General features: G+C 52.4%; 1 pseudogene; it reads right to left on the reverse strand.

Annotated features, from left to right (window-relative positions):
* The window catches only part of LOC123494515 (uncharacterized), a 47,968-nt pseudogene extending 23,294 nt beyond the window's left edge, over positions 1-24,674 (reverse strand).
* Positions 24,675-24,927: the final 253 nt, after the last annotated feature.

Below are 24,927 nucleotides of genomic sequence, written 5' to 3' on the forward strand. Positions count from 1 at the left end.
AGAGGGATCAATTGGACAGTGTTCCCGAACAGTAGCGAGATGTGTGAGGTAAGATACACTACTGGCGCTTTTAATTTTTCTTATTAATTTGTTTGTTTCACCCTCTGACTGGTGGGACCCAACGTACTACGTGGAGAGAGGTAAGGTGACTAAGGCTGCATTATTTCTGAACCACTATGGATAGTCTTACCACCAAAGCCACATGACACGATTATGATTTAAATCCCAATGACTCCCACACAAAAAAAACACGGCATGCTTGTCACACGAATGCAGGAATGTATAAAAGGTTATTTTCCTCTCGTTGAACATAACGGGAGGGTTGTGTAGCTGGTTAGCCTGTTCGTCATAAAACTTGAGGTCTCGGGATCGATAACTACACTTGAGCATAATTCGTGCCAGGAGGATTCTTTGACTGGTCAAAATGGATGGATACGGAGCTATACGATCTCGTAGTGACCGTATAATCACCTCATCACGTATAAGTAGCAGCCTCAGCGCTTGTTTTCTAGGGTTTGCACTCTTCACACTCTCTCGAGTATATATATACACGCTGGAGCCTCAGCACTTGTAGTTGCTCTCTTCACACTCTCTCACCCTCTCCAGATCTAAACAAGACTTCGTTGGCCTCTCTCTCTCCCCCTCACTGTTGGTATGCTTGTAGTTGCTCTCTTCACACTCTCTCACCCTCTCCAGATCAAAACAAGACTTCGTTGGCCTCTCTCCCCTCACTACTGGTCAAAGAGCCGGCAGGATCCGTCCACCGGGAAGGGAAGGAGGCTTAACGCTGTCACCGTCGGCGAGGGAGGGAATCCACTACCGGCGCAGCTGTTCACTTTCACCCAGCAGCGACGCGGGAGGGCCTCTGACCCCTTCTTCTTCGCCGCCATACATAGTGTGGTCCGGACGGCCTCCGGTCGCCCACTGAACCACACCCCAAGAACCTTAAGGTATAATTTACTTATTCCACATGCATTGCTCTAGCTGCATGTGGGCTTTTTCCGCTTCTGCACTTGAATCTAGGTGATGGATCAAACAGGAAAGTAGTGGGGAAAGTTGTATACCATGAATCTAGGACGTGGTTCAAAGAGGAAAGGAATGGGGGAAAGTAGTGGGAAAAGTTGTATAGCATGAATCTAGGACGTGGTTCAAAAAGGAAAGGAAGGGGGAAAGTTGTATCGCATGAATCTAAGATGTGGTTTCAAAGAGGAAAGGAATGGGGGAAAGTTGTGGGGAAAGTTGTATAGCATAAATCTAGGACGTGGTTCAAAGAGGAGAGGAAGGGGGGAAAGTACTAGTACAGACTGGCTATCCAGCACCTGCGTTGGTCGAAAAGGGAAACAATGACAAACGCAGTACGCACATCTGTAACGAACTGATCTTTTGTTTTCGGGGACAAGGCTGTAGAGTTTGAGCAGGACTAGATTTGCTGCGCTCACATAGGGAAAGGTGTCTAAAGATAAAAACTAGGACCAACACAAATATGCTCCTTGGTTGTTTGTTCTTTGTTGCAACAGACTGTGCATCACCCCAGTACATCGGTAGATGCACATGGTGCTGGTGCGTCCACTGTCCCGTGCAACTCTTTAGATGTTGTTAATCTAAGGCCCTATTTGGTTAAAAACTCCCTAGTCCCTACATGCTTGGTTCCAGGGACTAAACATGGACTAGAGGTTATTAAATGACATGCTAAAAGACCATGTTACCCCTAGTAATGAACTAATAGAGACAAGGTGCGATGCATGGCGAGGGGCAACTGTTGGAAAAAGTCCCAAAAATACTCCCTCGGGGTCTTCTTTCTTTAGTCCCAAATGCCCACTTTTAGTCCCTAAAAGTCCCTCCTGTTTGGTTTAGATGGGACTGACACGGAGTTTTTTTAGTCCCTCCACCAAAATGTCCCTGTAAACAAACACCTTCTAATAATGCCGCTAGAAAATTGATGCAATGCCACAGTTAAAAGCAAATTACATGTTTAACGAATTTTATTGTTAATATAATCTCTCTGTTAATATTAATCAATGCCACCGTTTAAGAAATGCTACTGTCTTGCTTTCTTTCCCATTTAGATAAGGTAGATGCTTCTTTTTGTTGGCTTCTGTGTCATCCACCGTTATTGACCACTAGTTGTTTCCTTTGCACCTTTGTGTAACCAGGGTTATCTACTTCACCTCGTTGCCATTGTGACCTTTTGTTGCACTGCACAAAACACTTTTGTTTTAGGAGTGTTTTGTGCAGTTTAACGAAAATGCCACACCGACAACATTGCTTGATTGCTTGATCTTAGTGGAACTGCACAAGAGGAGATCTTACTTCCTATCCGTGTTGGCAAATTTGGTTCAGATCTTCTTCTTGTGAGTTGTTTGAATTCCGTGTCATGAGAGGTCAGTACTAGCCTTCTTTCACATGATTCTGCAGTGTGCTTTCATATGTTGTGCTACTTGTACGGTAATGTTGCTTGATTTTAGTGAACTGCACAAATGGAGACAAGACTTCCAATCTGTATGTGCACCGTAATAACCCCTTGAGGTAAGATAAGGATATTTCACAACTGTTGGCCTGTATTTTGCCACTTTCATCAGAAAATTAATGTCATTGTTTAGTGCTATACTTGTGCAACCTAATTGACATGCCAAATCTTACATTGAAGGCGAAGCTTGTCTGTTATTGAACCAAGTGCTGAAGGGGAAGAACAAGCGGAAGAAAAACAAAAATCAACTCCCGGTGCTGTAATGAAGCACTGGAACTGTGATGACACAAGTAATGATATAGTTTTGCATCTTAATTTATTGCTATGGCTGGAACGAGCAATTGTTTTGCCACTGATTTGATGCCACTCTTAATGTAATACATAATTATCTCTACTTGTGCAAACAGGGGCCTTCTCTGAAGATACCATATATTTTAGTGGAACTGCACAAGAAGATGTTGGAAACATTAAACTAATCGAGGAGTATATAGTAAGCATGGCCACCACAGTAGATAGCAACAGATGGTTCTGGAGAAGTGCTTCATCTATATGCTCTACATAATAAGCCTCCTAACAAACGTTGGTACTCGCCCACTGATTGCATCCATATGATTGAGCTTTGTCATCTCTATTGGTGTTGTGCTACTGTTTAGATACTGTCATGAAAAAGTGGTATTGTACTTAAGAAGTGCTTCATCTGTGTTGTTTTAAATATTTCCTTTCCTTTTTTTCGAGCAAACAGGGATGCTAGCATTTAGTTGTCCTCTTGTCTTTGCACAACAGGATCATCCTCCTCTGAAGAAGAATATGGAGTACGTGAAGTGACTAGTTCAGATTATGCCAGGATGAAGAAGCCCTGTCTATCTTCTCATCAGAAGGAGCAGTCGAAGGATGGTTACATTACTCCCCACAAGACCAAACTAACTTCAGCTCAGAAGGACTGACAAATCTCCATTTTCTTGCTGTGATGCGCGAGTACAATGTTGTTCTGGGATTCTTTCCGGTGAGTTCCATTTTTCTAAAAGTGTGCTCTACATGGACCATGTAGGTGCCTGTTTAAACTGTCAATTCATAGTACAGTTTGCTTTATACTAATCACTTTTTTTGTATTTGTTCAAACAGGGGTGCTCAGCTTGATTTCAATGGGAACTGCACAAAATGTTCATGAATACATCGAATCATTCATTTCCACCACAAGAAAGGAGGTGCCGATAAGTTCAAGGCGTTGCAACATATAAGGGCGAAATCATACAAGCTACGCGCGAATTTGGTTGATTTTGGTGGAACTCAACAAAAAGAACAGCTGGTTTATTTAGCACGAGGTGCCATGTCAATGTCCGAACTGATGGAAAACCCTGCCCATTCCCCAATCGTAGGCATTTGATATTATGGAATGGGACAACCTTGTCAAATTTTGCTCATTGATTTTAGCAAGAAGACATGCGTTTGATATTTTCGAATGGGACGCCCTTTGCTGTCAGTAGCATCCATCCATTTTTTCTTTATTCTTTAGTTGTGAAGTATATATTGGCTCTGACATGTGAATCGCTGAGATGCATAATCATCGATTGTTTTGAATGTTCTCTATGAATTGCCTAGCCTGTGTGTTTGATTGCAATGTACAGGAACGCTAAAAAGCTGCTCAAACTCTTTGTACTCCTTCTGTTCCTTTTTACTTCGCACATTGTGAAAGTGCATACTTTTTCTATAAGATTGGTCAAAGTAGAGATACTTTGACTGTAGACAAAACTTGTATGCAGACTAGAAAGGACCGGAGGGAGTACATGTGAAACTGCTGCAAACGAGGTGATCACCCTGGGAATAATGCTAGTACGTATTGTTTTGCATGTTCATCCAATGCTAGTGATACAAGAATTCGAACTAATCGAAATAAATTCATTCATACACGGTCGGATTTCATATAAACATGCCGGATTTCATTACATTTCATACATTCTTCAAACTAAAAGGGGTGCGCTAGAGGTATACTTAATTAACCAAAGCTACCCACCTGTGTCCGGCTGAGCAGAACAGAAACTTCAGTGACTTAACTGCAGGTGCAGTTGCGTAACTGACATGTGGCGCAGATGCCTGTTGGGCCCATGTGTCAGTCAGCCAACTGCACCAGCAGTTAAGTAGAAGTAGCGTCCTTCTCCAACATAGCTCTCCGACTCCACGTCGCCACCAAGAAGCTAACCGGTCCTCAGTGGTCAACCCACCTAGCTTGGCTTCAACCGGAGGGTAGCAGCGGTGGCCTTACTTGGACCCGAGTAGCGGCGACCTACCGTGTTCTACTCTTCGTCGTTTTTTGTGTGTCGCGGCCTCGTTGGCAGCGGGGCGGGGCCTCGGCGGAGCCGGCAATGTCCTCTGTCTCGTTGCCGGCGGGCGGCGCCTCGGCGGAGCGGGGGAAATCCTTCCCCTCGTTGTCGGCAGGGTGGGGCCTCAGCGGAGCCGGCGGTGTCCTCTGCCTCGTTGTTGGCGCCGCGGGGCCTCGGCGGAGCAGGGCCTCGTCGACGCCAGCGGAGCGGGGACTCGTCGGAGCCGGCATTGTCCTCTGCCTTGTCTTCGGTCTCGCCAAACAGTGCCTCGCCCGCTTCATCGCCCTCTCTTTGTAGGCGGCCGCAGCCTCCGCCACCCGCATGCGGTACCGCCAGCGCTCGAGGCGGCCCTCGCGGGCGGAGCGGTACGAGTCGAGCAGCACCTCCTGCTCCGCCCGCTCCACGGCGATCTGCTCCTCCGCCTGCAGGTGCTCCTGGAGGAGATGGTGGTTGTAGGCAGCATCGGCCTGCGCCTCCCGGAACTGCTCCTCACGCTTCTGCCTCACCATGTCCATATATTGGGCACGGGCCTCGCCGATGGTCATGGTGCAATGCACCAGCGAGGATGGCGCAGAGGAGGGGGTTGGCGCCGGATCGTCGACTACCATGTTCTCCATTGGGACGTCGTCGTCCTCCGGCTGCCTGCCGGCCAACCAGTTGGCAGCAATGGCTGCCATCTCCTTGTGGTCCGTTGTCCGCCCGCCCCGAAGAGCGCTGGAGCGCGGGGAAGCCATGGTGGGCAGTAGTGCTGTGGACAGGAGAAAGGGAACCGATGCGGATGACTGCGGCTATGGCCGGCGTAGCAGTTTATATAGCAATGGTGGGCGGCGGAGGAACGAACGTGCGGCGCCGGAGTAGCCGCCTCGGCAATCACGTATCATTAATGTGGGCGGAAGAAGGACGGACGGACGGAACTTGTGTCGTTTGAAGGCGGAGCAATCGCCTGCACCGGGAAGCGGGGCGGGCGGCGCTGACCGTTTCAGGCAAAAAGCGCTCGGGGGCGAGGGAGGCGGTCTCGGTGGGCTAGGGCAGTCAGACTCGTGCTTGGCAGCAGGTCGGTCCAGCAGCCGGACATGCTGGCTCGCCAGCTAGCTCGCCGAGCTGAGCGACGACAATCAGACGATGGACGTAGCTTCCGACCAGGAGCCGGCGCCACTGTCCAAGCCAGTTCATGCCGTGTTCACCATAGAGCAGGTGCGGCCGCACTTTGACGCCCTAATGGCGGAAGAGCTACCAGCGCAGGAGGACCTGTGTTGCAACCTCCGTCTCCTCAACGAGCACCGGTGAACAAGCGAACAACAATGCCGTCGCGGACATGTGGCCCTATGATCCTGGCTTCCCGAATGAGCAGCGGGCGCTGTATCAGACCATCCGTAGGGCCCGCGAGGCCCTCTCCGTCGTCCTTCGAGTTGTTGCGCTCGCCGTGGCGCCACCTTCTCGCGTTGTCAACATGGTAAACGGACATGAGGATGAGGAGATGACTTTACTTGGAGAGGATGACAGTGGGGATCCACCAGGGCCATAGCCGCACGTACGCAAGTGCCTCCTTATTAGTATATAAAACTATATTTTTTTTGCTTCCTCCTGGTTTCCTGACATCACGGTCCCACACCATTGTCAACCTATGTAGTCAATAAATGAGATAATTGCACAAGAAGTGGCCGACAGCTGGGACCAAGCAGCTCGAGCAGTATTTGTGTTTTTGAGGTGTGAGCACTGCAGAGTTTTTCTTGAGCGATGTTTAGCTCAGATATTAATTTTTCTCCTCTGAACAACAACGAAAACATCGCTGCAGGTATTAACTTGGCGGGCTGTGGCCCGTCTAGCCCAAGCCAGATATCCAGCCCAGATATTAATTTTTTTCAAGCTGAAAATGGCTAGCCCAGCTATACTTTTTTTAGGAATATCCAGGCAAGGTCAAGTTGTTATTCTTCGCCCCGCTGGGCTGCAAATCTTTCCTAGGAGGGATGCATTAGGCTTAACAAGAAAATGGGCTTTAAGAAATAATAAATGGGATGTAATTATAAAAACTGGGCAGTAACTATAAAATATGCACCAAACACGCAATTACTTTATAAAATATTATTTTTGGATATTGAAAATTTTAATTTCATTAATTGTTGCGAGCGCAATGTTTCGTTGGATTTTTACGTAATATAAATTTATGTTGAAATTGTATTTAATCTGACTAGAAATTCTGGGATAAAAATATTTCGGATCCCATCAAAATATGGGAAATTTTATTGAATTCTGTTTTGAACGGTTGGTTGAAATGGGTTGTACTTTTAACAAACTGTAAATGGGTGTAAGTGCATCTAGTGCCCCTTAGTGATTTTGGTGTATTGAAGACTTATAGCTTAAGGGACTAATGCGTTTGTGAGTGTACACAGATCTATAAGTTATGAGGAGTTTGATAATTACAGAGAAAGTCGACCCCTAAAAATGAAGTTCTTCGACTGAAGACTTTGGATTTCTGAAGACTTTCTGAAGACTTTGAAGGTGAAGAAATTGGTGTGACCTTGAAGACTTGGTATTCATTTTAGGAATATGAAGCGTGAAGACTTTTGTTTTCGTAGTTTGATTTTCTCTTTCTTGAGTCATAGGAAACACCGTACTGTGAAAGGGGGTCGAGGAAATACTAAGGAAAAATTTCTATGTGATGCTCAACTCAAAATCCTACACCTACCAATCCCTTCGAGTGAATCCATTGGAAATCTCATACAGTTCAGTCATATTCTTCAGTGACAGAGACGAAGTTCTTCTGGTCTCTGAGGAAATTGTTCTGACTGAGGAGTTAGGAATTCGCCAGTGCGGATTGCCTACACAGTGAGGAACATGATAGCCCTGAGGAATTTGAACCTCAAATTTCCGACCATTGATGTGCTATGCGCCAGCTGTCCCAAAATATCTACCCACCTAACGGTCATATCATTGAAGGGCATATATGTCTTATCATGCGGCCTGCTCCCTAGGCTATAAATAGCCGCCCCCTACAACCACTAGCTGGTTGGCTGCTCCAAGAGAAACTGACACTTGTCATTTGAGAGCATCCCATCCTCCGAGGACTTTGAGCGAAAATCATCAAGTGAGGAAAACCCAAACCCAAACACCTACAAACCCAAAGTGATTGAGCATCACTGAAGAGATTGATCCTGCGTGGATCCGACGCTTGTTACCTTTGAAGACTGTGCTTCTTCTAGACGGTTAGGCGTCATGGTCTAGAGCATACAAGAGGAAATTGTGGATCACCGAGTGACCGAGTTTGTGAAGGTTCGGAAGTCACCTGAAGACTTACCACGAGTGATTGGGCGAGGTCTGTGTGACCTTAGCTCAAGGAGAATACGGTGAGGACTAGGTGTCCTGGATTGTGTGTTCAGGACTGGGTGTCCGGGACTGTGTGTCCTCAGGTTTAAATACCTAGCCGCTCCAACTAGATGTACAACTGAGACAGCAGTTGGAACTGGTCTACCAAATCATTGTCTTCACCGAGCTTACTGGTTCTATTTCCTCAACTCTTTCATTTCCTCATAACTTTGTTGTGCACTTGTTCATATCTGTGTTTGAAGACTTTAACTGAAGACTTTCTCAATTTCCTCAGTTCAATTTCTTCAGTCTGTTTGTCTTCATCTTGTGTTATCCTGTGTTTACGCTTTCTGTACTCTGTGCTTGTCTTCATTTCATCATGATGACCCTGCTTGTATTCTGTTATGTTTACTTCTGAGTACTTATTCCGCTGCAAGTAGTTCTTCGCTAAGGAATTTCCTCACCCGCAAATTCCTCAGTGAAGAATTCATAAAAATCGCCTATTCACCCCCCCCCCTAGTCGATATAACGCACTTTCAATGGGCTGTAGTAAATTCCATTAGAATTCAAAAATTGGCTGCACATTCTTACAAATCTCAAATGGGCTATAAGTTCTCCGCCACAAACGTGTGTCCTTACTAAGTTGACGCGTCCCCTAAAAAAAGAGAGTTGACGTGTATGTAAGGCTTTGTCAACTTATAGTCAACACACGGTTCTAGCAGCAGTGGTCGTTGGATGTCCATCCAACGGACGCCGTGCTTCTTCTTCAATCTCGGATATTCTAGCTTCACCCACCCAAAAAATGATTCCTCCCCCTGACATCTGGGACGCACCGTTTCGGAAGCTAACCTGTGGGCCTACTAAGTTGACGCGTACCAAGGGCTTTGTCAACTTAGTCGATATAAACGATTCTAGTTGCAGTGACCGTACGATGTCCATCCAACGGTCGTCGTGCTTCTTCAACCTCTGGTCTTCTTGCTCCAGCCGCCCAAAGCAGCGCTGGTCGTGTCGCATGCTCCTGCCTCCCGTGGCCAGCTGTGCTGTCACGGAGGCCTCACTGCCCCCTACTATTCCCACCGCTGGCCAGGCCCTGCGGCGACGGCAGCCTCACACCGCAGCCAAACTAGTGAACCCTCGTACTCCTCTCCGCGGGGGCTTCCACTGCCGCGTCTTCCCCGGCTCCGCGTTGTCCCCTTCCTAGGCCTCGCCGTCGTCCACCGCCCTGGTGCTCTCGGCGCGGCGTGGTCAACATGGTCAAGGACCGACTTCCATCAGAAGAGTATTGTACAAGGAGAGGCTGACAGCTGGGTCCACGGCGGCCGCAAGGAAGTGCCTCCTTATTACGCGCAAAATAATTATTCCTCCACCTGACAGCAGGGACCCACCGGACGGGCCACCGTATTTCGCGAAAAAAATGTTTCCCTTGACTGCTGGGACCCACCAGCTACATCTTCGCACGCAAGGAAGTGTGTCCGGGCAAAAAAACGATTCGCCCCCTGACTGCTGGGACCCACTAGCTACATCTTCGCACGGAAGGAAGTGCCTAACAGTCGGGACCCACCTAGTCGAAGCGTACATAGCGTTGTCATTCTGGTCGCGAACGTGTACGTACATACTGGTCGATGTAGAGGCGCACACGTGTCGTAGTAGAGGCGCGCACGTAGCATGTACACATACGTACAGCGGCCAGTGTGCAAGAAAGAAAATACGGCCACGTACGTACATACGGGCGGGGTCTCAAACACCTACTCGCACATACGTACGGCCAGGGCTCGTGTACATGGCTGGGTCGGAACGGAGAAACTACGTCGTCGTCGTGTTCATGGGGACGCAACGGAATGTGTCGTGTTCATCGGGAGGCAACGGAACGTGTCGGAGCCAACCGGTTTGGACGGAACAGCCGATGGAAACGTGGCCTGGCGTACCATAGAACGGAGGAAACGGCCTTGTGTTCGACTGGCCACGGTCAAAATGGGATCTTGTTCATCGGGAGGGGTCTGGCGTACCGCAAAATGGAGGAAACGGACTTGTGTTGGACCTCCTACGGTCGAAACGGGGTCCTGTTGATCGGGAGGGGTGTGGCGTACCGCAAAACAGAGGAAACGGACTTGTGTTGGAGCGCTACGGGCGAAACGGGGGTCCTGTTCATCGGGAGGGGTCTGGCGTACCGCAAAACGGGACTCCACGGGATACTGTTCATCTCCACCGTCGACCCCCTCCAGCCTCCACGGGCTACTGTTCATCCACCGTCGACCTCCTCCAGCCTTCACCTGCGACTGTTCATCCACTGGCTCCTGTTCATCCAGCCTCCACCGCGCGCTACTCCACCGGCTACTGTTCAACCAGCCCTCTCCACGGGCTCCTGTTCAGCCACCCCTCCACGGGCTACTGTTCATCCAGCCCTCCACCGTCTACTATTCATCCAGCCCTCCACGGGGTCGTCCTGTTCATCCAGCCCTCCACGGGGTCCTTGTCGGTGTCAAAACCGGCGGATCTCGGGTAGGGGGTCCCGAACTGTGCGTCTAAGGCGGATGGTAACAGGAGGCGGGGGACACAATGTTTACCCAGGTTCGGGCCCTCTCGATGGAGGTAATACCCTACTTCCTGCTTGATTGATCTTGATGATATGATTATTACAAGAGTTGATCTACCACGAGATCGTAGAGGCTAAACCCTAGAAGCTTGCCTATGGTTATGATTGTTCTTGTCCTACGGACTAAACCCTCCGGTTTATATAGACACGGGAGGGGGCTAGGGTTACACAGAGTCGGTTACAAGGGAGGAGATCTACATATCCGAATTGCCAAGCTTGCCTTCCACGCAAAGGAGAGTCCCGTCCGGACATGGGACGAAGTCTTCAATCTTGTATCTTCATAGTCCAACATTCCGGCCAAAGTATATAGTCCGGCAGTCCGAGGACCCCCTAATCCAGGACTCCCTCAGTAGCCCCTGAACCAGGCTTCAATGACGATGAGTCCAGCGCGCAGATTGTCTTCGACATTGCAAGGCGGGTTCTTCCTCCGAATACTCCATAGAAGATTTTGAACACAAGGATCGTGTCCGGCTCTGCAAAACAAATTCCACATACCACCGTAGAGAGTATAATATTTCCACAAATCTAATCTGCTGACAGCGTGACATCACGTCGTGGTCCGGTCGTTATTCGAACCGTTTTTCTCAACCACCTACTGCACATATTGCGAGGTCGTTTTCTTGGCACGTCTTGTCGAAGCAGAGATCGTGTCCCCTTATCACGGGATTCTCATCAATACGGGTGTGGGTAACCCAACCGCGCCATTAATCACGGCGCTTGGGGAATAAGCGAGTTTACCAGGCAGGTGAGGAGGCGCACAGTTTCCTCCGCCCTTATAAAGGGACAAGGACTTCTCTTTTTCACCCACGCCTTCTTCTTCCCTGCCCATCCATTCTCGCGCACTCGAGCTCCAGCGCCCAAGTTCGCATTTTCTCCTCAAAACCACTCCAAACATGTCCGGAGCGGGAGGCAAGTGGATGGTCTCCTCCGTTACGGAGGGGGACATTACGAAGCTCCGGGAAGCCGTATACCTAGCCACAGATATCGCGCACCGGCTCCCAGACGCGGGGCAGATCGTCCCTACTCCAGAACCTCACGAGAGGGTCGTATTCCTTACCCACTTCGTCCGCGGACTGGGATTTCCCCTCCACCCATTCGTCCGCGGGCTCATGTTTTACTATGGTTAGATTTCCATGATCTGGCCCCCAACTTCATCCTCAACATCTTGGCGTTTATCGTCGTGTGCGAGGCCTTCCTTCGCATCAAGCCCCACTTCGGCCTATGGCTGAAGACCTTCAATGTGAAACCAAAGGTGGTGGTCGGATAGCAGGCGGAGTGCGGAGGCGCCATGGTGGGAAGAATGCCCAACGTCACCTGGCTCGAAGGCTCCTATGTGGAGACCGAGAAGGGGTGGCAATCGGGGTGGTTCTACATCACCGAGCCGCGCAACACCAACTGGGTGGCGGCCCCCGAATTCCGATCCGGCATCCCCATGCGGCTCACCTCCTGGAAAGAGAAGGGCCTGTCCTGGGGTTCGTCGGTGGAGCTGACCGGACTTCAAAAAATGTGTCAAGAATATGATAAGCAAGAAAATCAAGCTTGTCAACGTGGTCCAGGTCATGCTCTTCCGTCGAATCCTCCCGTGCCAAAGACGGGCATTCAATATGTGGGAGTTTGACCCGGCCGAGCACCAGATGCTGCGAGAGCTTTTCAACATGACGCACAAGGACGTCTGGAAGGTGCTGTTCAAGGGCGCCGAGGTACCTCCTCCCCTTACCGAGGATCGCGGACTCAGTGCAAAGCGCCCTGCCAATCCGGTAAGTCTTTTATATCTCATAAGATGTTTCTTTCCCCCGTATAATCATGCATGGGATCTAAGCCTCCACGCCATTTAACAGGACTGGGTAGCGACAGTGGAGCAGATCGATTGTCCCACCCCCCTACCCGAAGATCCAGCAGATGCTCTCCTAACGGAGATGCTGGTTCCAGCGCCTTATGAGGAGCCGGAGAAGAAGGCCAAGAAGAAGGCCACGGGGACCAGGAAAGGTCTCCGGCGCAAGGTTATATCGGACTCATCGTTCGAAAACACCGAGGCGTACTCCTCCCACGAAGACGAGGAGGAGGAAGAGGAAAGTTCTCCCCCCCCCTCCTGTCGGGGGGGACAGGAAAAGGAAGGCCGCCCCATCAAGGGAGGCCGAAGGGTCCAAGAAGGGAAGGACCCTCCTTCCGGACTGCTCCACGACGGCCGCTTTCAGCGACGAGGAGTGGTTACTCAGGGACAAGCCCCTGGCGAAGTCGTGAGTATCCGGATACCATAATAGTTCTTGGTACGTTTTATTTTATTGCTTCTTATCACGCCGAACATGATTATGCAGTCCATCCCGAGCCCATATCGACGTATCTTCTTCGGATGATTCTTTGGGCCTGTCGGATATGAACAGCGATTCACTCCCGACCGCCTCCTCCCCCCGCCCTACGGACGACGCCGAGGTGTTGTCTCAAAGGGCACTGAACCAAGGGGAGACAGTTCCGGAGGCGCCCCAAGGAGACATTCCAGGCGTTGGGCGCACGAGGGGCAAGACTCCCCTGGGCCCTAACGCCGGGGGCAGCAAGTCTAGCCCCCAGCCGAATACTGCGTCGGAACCTCCAGTGGTTCCGGATTCTATCAGGCAACCCCTCGCTAAGGGGGGCAAGCCGTCTGTGCCGATGGCCTCTGTCCATCCAGAGGCATCGGACAACTTGCTGGAAGCGCTTCGCGGCGCTTCCATTGACGAAGAGCACCGCACTGTTATGAGTGCGGTGGTCAAGAAGGTTCAGTCCTCCAAGAGCGGACTTACTGAAGCCTGTGTCAGCCTCCTAACAGGCTTTGAGGTAAGTAATCAAATTATAAGAAAATCTTACAGCATAGACTGTAGTCCCTGATGCTCTATTTGGCGTTCGCGAAGAAAGGCCGAATAGAGGATCAAATAATAATCACAGGAGTCTAATGAGAATGTGTCTATGTGAATAAGCAGGCTTCACTGCTGGCCACTGCCGCTCGTACTGCGGAGGTCGCCGCACTGAAGCGGGACCTTGAGCGGTCCAAGGAAGAGCTCGGCCTTACCAAGAGGCGGCTTGAAGAGAACAAAGGTAAGTGATACCCCGTGTGTATATTGATAAAGAAAAATGTGGTTGTTGAATAATAGGATCGTCATGAATTTTACTAGGGCCACGACCGAAGTGGCGGCCCTGAAGAAGGCGTTGTCCGAGGTCAAAGACAAAGCGGCCAAGGAGCGCATAGAGCGAGAGAAGCAAGAGGCCCGAGTCGGCGAGGTGCAGCAAGAGCTCTAGGATTTTGTCAAGAAGTACGAGTCCTTGGAGCGGGACTCGAAGACGCAAGGGTCTGAGCTTGCGAAGGCCCTCGAGAACGCACAAAATGCCAAGGCCGAAGCCCAAAAGGCCCTCAAGGAAATTGAGGCGGTTAAGAAGATAGCGGCGGGTAAGGCATTCATTATGCAAAGCAAGTATGTGAAGGAAACTTTCCTTTTACTTACCCGAGTTTGGAGCTCTCCAGGAATGTTTGCAGATCCACCCTGCAGTGTGTCGGATGCCACGGAGTTCTACCGGGCCGAGGAGGGGAGCTCGACGGAGAAGTTGTTCTGGTCTCAGTATACTGGGACCGAACATTCGATGCCCTTGAGCGACCAGTTGAAGCAACTGGTCGAGCTTCACAAGGCGGCCGAACAGGCCATGAAGGGTCTTATAGTCCGGATGTGGCCTGGCGAGCCCCTGCCTAGTAGCTACTTCGGTCTGGTAAGGCGGCTTGTGAATGCCTGCACACGGTTTGAAGTCATAAAGCGGTCCGTCTGCATTGAGGGTGCGCGCAGGGCCTTTGCCTGGGCGAAAGTGCACTGGCGAAGTTGGACGCCGAAAAGCTGGTGAAGGAAGGGCCGTCGGAGGGCAAGGAGCATCGCCACCCCGAAAAGTATTATCACAGTGTCCTAAAGGGTGCTCGCCTTGTGGCGGAGGAATGTGCTAAGGATATAATATTTGAATGACTGTACTCATGTGATCCTGTAATATGAAATGAGTTCATCTGCGCTATGCAACGCTTTTTAATTTAAAATATTACCTTCTGTGCGGCCGTTTGTAAAATCTGAGAGTTGGCCAGTCGTCGGCTTCTGCCCCCATGTAACTAGTACTGAGGTGTTCGGGATAAACCTGATCACTCTTTATCCCAATTTTGGGTCCTTCGAAGGAGGTGTTCAGCACAACGAACCAGGTAATCGGAATATAAAGCTTTATCACTCTCACTTACCATAGAAGTCTACAATTTTAAATTTTGGCGAAGCCCCTAGCATTCGGAAGGCCGAACTTGGGGCGCTATATACGCCTAAATCGGACAAGGCCGACTCCTCGCCCGAAGCAGAAGAAATCTTTAAGGATTTGAAACCTCTAGAACAGCGACCAGCTCTCGCCTCATCATGACAGTCAGTTTTCGGCTTTCTCTATTGAGGTGTTCGTCTGGAAGAATCGGGACACAATCGCAGTAGTTCTCCCAGCGCTACCTTGGCCGATATAGTGGAACGTAAGGTACCAAAACATGGGAGCCGGGCAAACCCAACTATTGACCCAAGACATGATTCAGAGCTGATGCATATAATGCTATAAGTTCGGGGTGCCGCACTGTCGAAAGTGTTCGGACTTTTCATGACGTGTGATGGGGTACACTGAAGCCCCTGGTGCACTGGTCGTACCAGAATGTACGGGTGCAATTTGTCGTAAATAAGCAGACAAGGGAAAAAAGGAAATGCAATAATAGGCTAACGCTATGCATTGTTATTTAAATAATACGTCAAAGCGTACGGATACAAGTAGTGCAATAAGCAAAAAATAGGACTATTTGACATGTCCTATCCAAGGGCAAGCTGCGTACGGGTATGTAAAACAGGTATGTCGATCGTTATCAGAGACCACCTGGGGATTCCCTTGTACGTCAGAGCGTCTTGCTTCCTTGGTATTTCCTTCCCGTAATGGGTCCAATGATCAGGCTGTCGGAAAGAGCTTCCAGAGAGTAGGGTCCTGAAAGAGAGAAAATGATAAAGATGTACGGGCCCTGAGGCGGTTGAGCCGCATTGTGGGTCGTGCCTCCGCCTGTGCCCATGGTATCTTGAGTGCGTAATTATGTACGCACGGCACAAATTTCGCCGCTTGACTGGGACTAGGACAGAGGCCGAATTGCTTGGCGAGCTCGGAACGTGCCTGGCGATCCTGTTGCAGGGTACTCTAGATTCGCTTGAAGGTTTCTGGTGGCTTCTTCGCCGAATTGGCAGTTGTCCTCAGAAGGCTGCTTTGTACTTCCGCTGCGAGGGCTGTAGTGTGCTCCTCTGTGCGGAGCGAGCGTTCTGTGTTTCCATTAACTGTTATAACCCCGCGAGGTCCTGGCATTTTGAGCTTGAGGTATGCATAATGCGGTACCGCATTGAATCTAGCAAATGCGGTTCGTCCGAGCAGTGCGTGATAGCCACTACGGAAGGGGGCGATATCAAAGATTAATTCCTCCCTTCGGAAGTTGTCCGGAGATCCGAAGACCACTTCCAATGTGATTGAGCCCGTGCAACAGGCCTCTACACCTGGTATGACACCTTTAAAGGTGGTTTTTGTGGGTTTGATCCTTGAGGGGTCTATACCCATTTTGCGCACTGTATCCTGATAGAGCAGGTTCAGGCTGCTGCCACTGTCCATAAGGACTCGAGTGAGGTGAAATCCGTCAATGATGGGATCAAGGACCAATGCGGCAGAACCGCCATGACGGATACTAGTGGGATGGTCCCTGCGATCGAAAGTGATCGGACCAGAGGACCATGGGTTGAACTTTGGGGCGACTGGCTCCATCGCATAGACGTCCCTTAGTGCATGCTTCCGTTCTCGCTTGGGAATATGGGTTGCGTATATCATGTTCACCGTTTTCACTTGTGGAGGAAACTTCTTCTGTCCTCCTGTGTTCGGCGGCCGAGGCTCCTCCTTGTCGTCGCTATGCAGCCCCTTTTCCTTGTTTTTGGCATTCACCTTGCCGGCCTGCTTGAACACCCAGCATTCTCTGTTGGTGTGATTGGCTGGCTTATCGGGGGTGCCGTGAATTTGACACGAGCGATCGAGTATGCGGTCCAAACTGGACGGGCCCAGATTGCTTCTTTTGAATGGCTTTTCCACTGACCGGATTTAGAGCCACTGAATCCGGCATTGACTGCCGTGTCTGCGGCGTTGTCGCCGTTGTTGTGGCGTTTGTGTCTGTTGCGACGTGGTCTGCCGTTGCTATCTTTGGCATCTGAATTGCCAGGATTTCTTGACGTGTTGTTGCTGCGAGCCAGCCAGCTGTCCTCGCCCGCGCAAAAGCGGGTCATGAGTGTCGTGAGGGCTTCCATAGACTTCGGCTTCTCTTGGCCGAGGTGCCGGGCGAGCCACTCGTCATGGATGTTATGCTTGAATGCCGCTAAGGCCTCTACATCCGGACAATCGACAATTTGGTTCTTTTTTGTTAGGAACCGGGTCCAGAATTTCCTGGCCGATTCCCCTGGCTGCTGGGTTATGTGACTCAAGTCATCAGCATCCGGTGGTCGCACATAAGTGCCCTGGAAGTTGTCAAGGAATGCGTCTTCCAGATTCTCCCAACTGCCAATGGAGTTTGCTGGCAAGCTATTCAGCCAATGCCGAGCCGGTCCTTTGAGTTTTAGTGGGAGGTACTTGATGGCATGTAGATCGTCGCCGCGGGCCATGTGCATGTGGAGGAGGAAATCTTCAATCCATACCGCGGGGTCTGTTGTACCGTCATATGATTCAATGTTCACGGGTTTAAATCCCTCTGGGAATTCGTGATCCATTACTTTATCAGTAAAGCATATGGGGTGTGCGGCACCTCTGTGCCGGGCTATGTCACGACGCAGTTCATACGAGTCTTGTCTGCTGTATTCAGCCCGGCCGGATTTGCTTTTAGTATATCCAGCGTGACGATCATCGTCACGCGTTAGGGCGCGCCCCCGTGATCCGTAGATCGATCTTGTGTATCTTGCTTCGTTTTCCAATACGTGTCGCAGGTCCTGCGTGTTGCCCCGGGCCTTGGTGTTTTTGTTTGACTGGCGACGGGGTGCGGGCTGGACTTCGGGGTGATATGCCGTTCTGTCTCGGCCACGGGGTGGCCGATCAGCCGCATCATACGCTGGTAGTGTGGGGTTTAATGCTTCCTCCTCGAGTTGGGGTAGCAACCTGCGCTTTGGGTAACTCTTGGTTGGGCGCTCGAGTTCGTATTCCTCGGCCGCCAGGACCTCAGTCCATCTATCCGCTAGCAGATTTTGATCAGCTCGAAGCTGTTGTCGCTTTTTCTTCAGGCTATTTGCTGTGGCTATAAGTCGGCGCTTGAAGCGCTCCTGCTCGACGGGATCCTCAGGCACGCTAAATTCTTCGTCACCGAGGCTCACCTCGTCTTCGGAGAGAGGCATGTAATTGTCATCCTCTGATTCTCCGTCTGCTGCCTGTTCCTGAGGGCTAGCTTGTCCATCCTCCCGCTCGAGGCCTGGCTGGAGGGGATTGTCTTCGTCTTCGGCACTATCCGGAGCGTTATTGTCTCTTGTGCCGGTATCGCTGCTTTTGCTATGGCGGGACTTAGAGCGGCGCCGCTGATGCCGGTGCTTGGATTGCTTCTTGGAGGGATTATCCTCCGTTGCCTTATCGCCATCGCCTTCTTTGGGGGTGTCCACCATTATATATCATATGATGAGGTGGCAGTCCAGCGCCTTGTGGGCGGTGGTTCCTGTTCGTCTCCTGCATCGTCATCCATACCATTGATGTCTTCGGAGCCGAAATCGAGCATGTCGGTTAAATCGTCGATAGTGGCTATTAAGTGGGTGGTGGGTGGGGAGCGAATTTCTTCGTCGTCCGCATCCCACTCCAGCCGGACATAGCTTGGCCAAGGGTCTCCTGACAAGGAGAGAGACCTTAATGAGTTTAGCACGTCGCCCAGTGGTGAGTGCTGAAAGATGTCCGCGAAGGAAAACTCCATGATCGGTGCCCAATCAGATTCGATAGGCACGGACGCAGGCGGTTCGGAGCCCGTGGCCGGGGACGAATCGAAGTGTCCGGCAACACGGGTCTCATAGGATGTGAAGTCAATATTCGGCTCTATCGCAGCTGAGTGTGCGGCCTCCGTGGCGGGGTCCATCCACCCATCCTCAGATGGCGCAATCCGCTCCGGATTGAGGGCCGGAGTAGCTACAGGTGTGATCTCCCGAACACCGTCCGATGACAGAGCTAAGTCGTGCTCATCGTGACTGTGCGGCGCACCTGACATGGGTTGAAATCCGTCGAAGATCAAGTCTCCGCGGATGTCAGCAGTATAGTTCAAGCTTCCGAACCTGACCTGATGGCCAGGGGCGTAGCTCTCGATCTGCTCCAGATGGCCAAGCGAGTTGGCCCGCAGTACGAAGCCGCCGAATACGAAGAGCTGTCTGGGGAGGAAAACCTTGCCCTGGATCGCATCGTTGCCGATGATCGAAGGAGCCATCAAGCCTTTATCGTGACAGCACAGTGGAACTCTCAATGAAAGCACCAATGTCGGTGTCAAAACCGGCGGATCTCGGGTAGGGGGTCCCGAACTGTGCGTCTAAGGCGGATGGTAACAGGAGGCGTGGGACACAATGTTTACCCAGGTTCGGGCCCTCTCGATGGAGGTAATACCGTACTTCCTGCTTGATTGATCTTGATGATATGAGTATTACAAGAGTTGATCTACCACGAGATCGTAGAGGCTAAACCCTAGAAGCTTGCCTATGGTTATGATTGTTCTTGTCCTACGGACTAAACCCTCCGGTTTATATAGACACGGGAGGGGGCTAGGGTTACACAGAGTCGGTTACAAGGGAGGAGATCTACATATCCGAATTGCCAAGCTTGCCTTCCACGCAAAGGAGAGTCCCATCCGGACACGGGACGAAGTCTTCAATCTTGTATCTTCATAGTCCAACAGTCCGGCCAAAGTATATAGTCCGGCAGTCCGAGGACCCCCTAATCCAGGACTCCCTCGGTCCTGTTCATCCAGCCCCAACCGGCTCGATCGATCGGGGTCCTGTTCATCCAGAGGCAACACCACGGGGTCCTGTTCATCCACCACCACCGGGAATGGTTCATCCAAACTCCCCAGCAATGCTCACTATTCATCCAGATGTAGCATCGATCGGCTTCAGTTAGCAGCAGTAGCGAAGGAATCGCTCGATCGGGTTCAGTTAACAGCCATCGATCGCTCGAGTTCAGTAACGCGTAGCCTGCAGTGCAATTGCTCGGGTTTAGTAGGCGAACGCCTCGCTCGATCGGGTTCAGTTAGAGCCCAACGCCTCGCACCCACGCGCGTGCATGTACGAGAGAAACGCGCAAACCTCTGTGCATCGCTCGGCCCCGACCACCCACCGTAACCGGGAACACCCCGATATTTTCCTCGCCCTCGCTTCTACCACGGTTTTGTCCGTCATGGACGGCCCAAAGAATGTCAGGCAGCTGCGTCTCCGGCCCGCCCAGGACGAAAAGCCCATTTTCTGTCATGATGTTTTGTCATAGAAGTAGGAGCCCACCACATCTATGATGATACCGGGTTTTGTCACAATTATCGTCATAGAAGTGTCATAAGTATGACAGAAAAAAATTTCGTTCGGCCCAAAATGTCACGGATGTGTCTTTTTTTGTAGTGTTCCACGGTGACGTTGCCCTCACCTGCGCCGCCCGCCGGAGTTGCAGGTTCAGCAGCGCCACCAGTTGAGGGCACAGGGTCGAAGGTGCGGAACTTCTTCAGCAAGGCCTCCACCTGGATCTTCACGGCTTCAGCAGCGGCTGCGCAGCGCTCGTCATCCACGGGCTCGAGCAGCTCGTCAAGGTCGGCGTCGGGATCACGAAGAGGTGGCTGAAGACGCACGTCAGTGCAGCAGAGGAAAGCGCACGGGCTTCCCCCTCCACCAAGGGGCCGATCCCATAAACGACGTCCTCGAGCGCCACGACAAGATGAGGGAGCAGCTGGGTAGGGCCCTCGTCGTCTGTCGCTAGCGGCTCCTCCAAGCCCTTCTCGTAGAGTGCCCGCAGCGCCACATGGGACCTCTCCTCAAGGGACTTGGAGGTCGCGCGTTCCTCATCCAGGACCTTCGCTTTGGCTTCCAGCTCGGCCTTCTCTGCCTTCATCTCCTGCTCCAGCTTCTCCAGCTGGCTGCGCTCCGTGACCTGTGTCCTCCCCAACGGCTCTAGCTCGGTGTCGTGACCTTTGACGGCGTCCTCTCGGGCCTTCATTTTCTCTTCCTCCGCCTTGCGGTCTCGAGCCTCGGCTGCACGCTCGTTGCGCATAACCTCCAGCTCGGCCTTCATCGACTGGCAGCACCTCTTGGCGGCCATGGCGTCCTTCAGCGCCACCTCGTGGGCAGCCGCGGCTTGGGCAGCGGCCTGCTTGTCCTTCTCGGAAGCTGCCACGGCCTGGCTCAGCGCCTCCCGGATGGATGCATCAGAGTACAACCAGCCAGAGATCAGCTCCAGGTGCCCGGCCACTAGGCAACGGTCGGCGCCTTGAAGATCACCCCGCAGCCGGGTCAGCGCGGAAAGAGCGTTCTCCAGGACGTCAGGCGAGGCAGAAGGGTCACGAACTGATGATGGGGCGGAAGAAGGAGGCAGCGTCATCGCCAAGACCTGCAGGTTGATGGCGGTGGAGGAAGAGGCCAGGAGCTCCGGAGCCTGCGGGGCCTCGGCCGGCGAGCTGCGGATGAGCGCCTCAGGAGATAATGAGGCCTTGGGGGTCGCCCTCTCCTGGAGATGCTCCTCTAGGCCTCGCGAGGACGACCGGGCCGGAGAAGTGCGGGCGCCGCCGCCGCCTTTCTGCACCGGAGGAGGTGCGGCCGTGCCAGGCTGCTGGGTCCCTGAAGATGTGGCCGCCCCCTCCCTCTTCTTCTTCGATGACAACGTCGGCCTAGCGGCACAAGGAGGAAGCATCAGGAAGCCACGGCGGAAGCAGGAGCAAGGACAAGCTCAAGACAGGATACTTACTGGTCTATGGCGGCATAGTCCCGCCGCCTCTTCAGAAGCGCGGAGCCTGGAGGCCTTGCAGCCTGGGGCACTGGCGCGCGGGCCCCAGGGGTCAACGAGGCCGTGGCGGCCCCGGGCGGCAACACAGCGGGGGCTTTGCCCCGGGAGATCAACGCCGATCTACCCTTCGTCAGGGACACCAGGCGGCGGCTTCCTTGAGGGGGAGACCCTGGACCTCGTGGTGACCCCAGCAGGAGGTGGGATTTCCTTCACCAGGTGGTCGTCGGCATCGGCGTCATCGGGCAAAGCGCGAAGAAAATCAGCCTTGCGCGGAGGGGAGGTCTCCCCAGACCCCTCCGGGGTGGCCGCCGAATCCAGCTCCTCCTCCTCGTCGGAGTCACCAGAGGACACCACCACCGGAGTCGTTGCCACCGGGACATCCGAGGGCACGGGCGGCACGAGCCCACGCCCATCAAAGATAGGCATGGCAGCGGCAGTCTCCGCCCCATCTGGGCGGCGGTACAAGGGAACGAAGGAGTCCGGCGGGTACCCTTGGTTGTCCCCAACTAAGGAGCGGAGGGCCGAGCCCAACTCCTCGGCAGAAAGGGCCTCCGGACGCAGGCGAAGGTCGTCTCCGAGCTTCCACAAGGGGCGCGAGCACGCCTGGAGGGTAGCCACGCACTGTGTCATGAATTGTTTGACGATCATGGCTCCCGTCAGCTTCGCCGCCCTTGGGTCATCAGGCTTCAGTCGGCGGTCATCCTCTCCAGCACCTGCGCCGCCCGGGGGTCGGTGAGCCTCGCGCGAACCCACCCGTCGTGGGACGCGGGCATCTCCGTCGGCAGCACCAGCCGGGGGTGGGAGCACTTGGCATCCATCAGGACCCACTTGCTCCTGAAGCCCTCGGCCTTCTTCCCGGCCTTTGAGATCGCGTTGGTCTTGTTGGCCGCGACGAAGTTGACACACCCTGAGCAGTGGCCCTCCTTGATCCGGAGGAAGAAGAAGTGGCGCAATAGTGCCACGGACGGCATCACTCCAACGTACGCCTCGCAATAGAAAGTGAAGATCGACAGGAGGAGGATGGAGTTGGGAGGAAGATGGAGGGCGTGAATCTTGTAATGGTTGAGGACGGAATAGAAGAAGTCGGAGAAGGGGGGAACCAACCCCGCGATGATGCTGCTCATGAAGAAGGGGTAGAAGGTGCTGCCTGAGGCCTCAGGCTCGGTGGAGCCAGCCCAAAGCGTAGTCTTCCTCTTCTCATTGCCCTCCGCCGTCATCAGGAGCATGGCGGCAAGGTTCTTCTCCAAGACGTTCGGCGCATTAAGCGCATGCTCGTACCAGGATGGCGGAGGAGCGGCCCGAGCCTTGTTGGGTGCCATTGGCGGCAGGCTTGAAGGAGGATCTGGGCAGATCTTGAGTCTTTGGAAGCGAGGAGCAAGAAAGGGGAACTGGAGCAAGACGAAGGAAAGCAATGAAGGCAGCGCAGCCCGCGCCAGCCTTTTGTCAGTCGGGCAGTTGCCGAGGCAGCTTGGGGAAGCAGAGACGCCCACGTCCCATCAGTTGCCACGTGTCAATCAAGGCCGCATGCCGTTAGGGCCCACGGGCTGCGCTTGACCCTTGGCTTCGCCTCGAAGCCAAGTCCGAGCGCGCCTTGGGCCCGGGGGCTACTGTCGGCATTCTAGGAACGAGGGTCCCCAGACTTGCCTGCCTGCGGCCCACGGCGTGGCTCCTCTAGCGGCCTGGTATGGCCCATCTTCACCAGCAAACACTCAAGACCCTCGCGAGGGGCCAAGCCTCGCGAGGCAGACGACACAGGACCTCCTCAAGGGCAGCCTCCCTAGGCTGGCTCGCGAGGAGCAGAGATATCAAGGCAAGGGGCACCTCGCGAGGTTCTTGTGACGTGAGCCATGACGACCAAGGTCAGGCGGGCGCCAGCGGGCGTAGCATACTCGTTTCCTCTTTTGTGCTAGAGGAGTAGGCGCAAGCAATGAGTCCCGAGGCATCAGGCAAAGGTTTCCATATCGGTGCAACAAGACCAAGACCAGCAGGACGGCAGGACGGAGGTCGCCGCGGAGCCCACGATGGCGTCACCGCCAGAGCCTTTGGCAGGTGAAGACCGCCTTTTGTCAGGATAGCTTGTACTAGCTGTTCCCCTTTAATTTGGCCATTGTGGGATCCCTTCCCGCCTAACATTTGGGAAGAGGACACGGGCCTCAATAAATAGGACTAGCCACCACCAGGGACATGGGACGATTCGGACCATCCCCACACACACAAGCTCACCGAGCTCAAGAACACCTCTCCTCAGGAGGAAGTTCTTCCCTTGTACTTGTTCATCCAAGCCTACTAGGCAATCCACCACACCACACTTGAGTAGGGTATTACACCACATTGGTGGCCCGAACCAGTATAAACTCTTGTGTCCCTTGTTCTTCGGGTTCGGCGAGCTGAGCTTTGAGATTGCAGTGAGGGTGTGAGCTAGGGGGAGAGAGATCTTTGTGCGCACCCCAGAGTTCGAACCTCAAGGGTTCTGCCGGAACCCGTAATCCGACAGAACCAGGCTATCCACTGCTTTTAAGCCTGTTTGCATGGGTTCGTGCACGGATTTATGTTCAATAATCCCTTGGGCTTTCACTTCGACACGTCTTCGTTCGTGATCGCTTAGAGCCCCTTTTCCATCAATAGGTACTCCCAAGGCATCGACCACACGGCCTAACATGGCCTTTCCCGCAGGAACATCCACAATAGAACCAGTGCACTTGACAAGATCTCCTTCTTTAATAGTGGTATCACTACCAAAGACAACAATACCTACATTCTCATTCTCAAGATTTAAGGCGATTCCTTTCACACCGTTGGCAAATTCCACCATTTCTCCTACTTGAATCTCATTCAATCCATACACACGTGCAATCCCATCTCCAGCTGAGACCACTCGACCGATCTCATCCACTTGAAAATTCGTGTAAAAGTTGGTCATTCTACTTTCTAATAGAGTCGTGAGTTCCGCAGCTCTGGGTGATAATTCCATACTTTAACAAATTAGATGGATGATATTTTGAAGGGAGAAATCCGCTTTCAAGAAAAAGATCTTTACTTCACACAATCTGGATTTGAATTATCATTTGGTGAACCGGGCATCTCGGACAAAGATAATAACAAGAAGAGATGGGAAGACCCTTCGCGGTCCTGCTCCCTGGTATCTACCTTGCTTACCGCCCCTCGTAGGGGCTAGCGTACCCATACCGAAAACGATTTACTCTTTTTATGGGCGCTTTCGACCA

The sequence above is a fragment of the Aegilops tauschii genome, chromosome 6 (assembly GCF_002575655.3).
Source record: "Aegilops tauschii subsp. strangulata cultivar AL8/78 chromosome 6, Aet v6.0, whole genome shotgun sequence".
Classification (NCBI taxonomy): Eukaryota; Viridiplantae; Streptophyta; class Magnoliopsida; order Poales; family Poaceae; genus Aegilops; species Aegilops tauschii.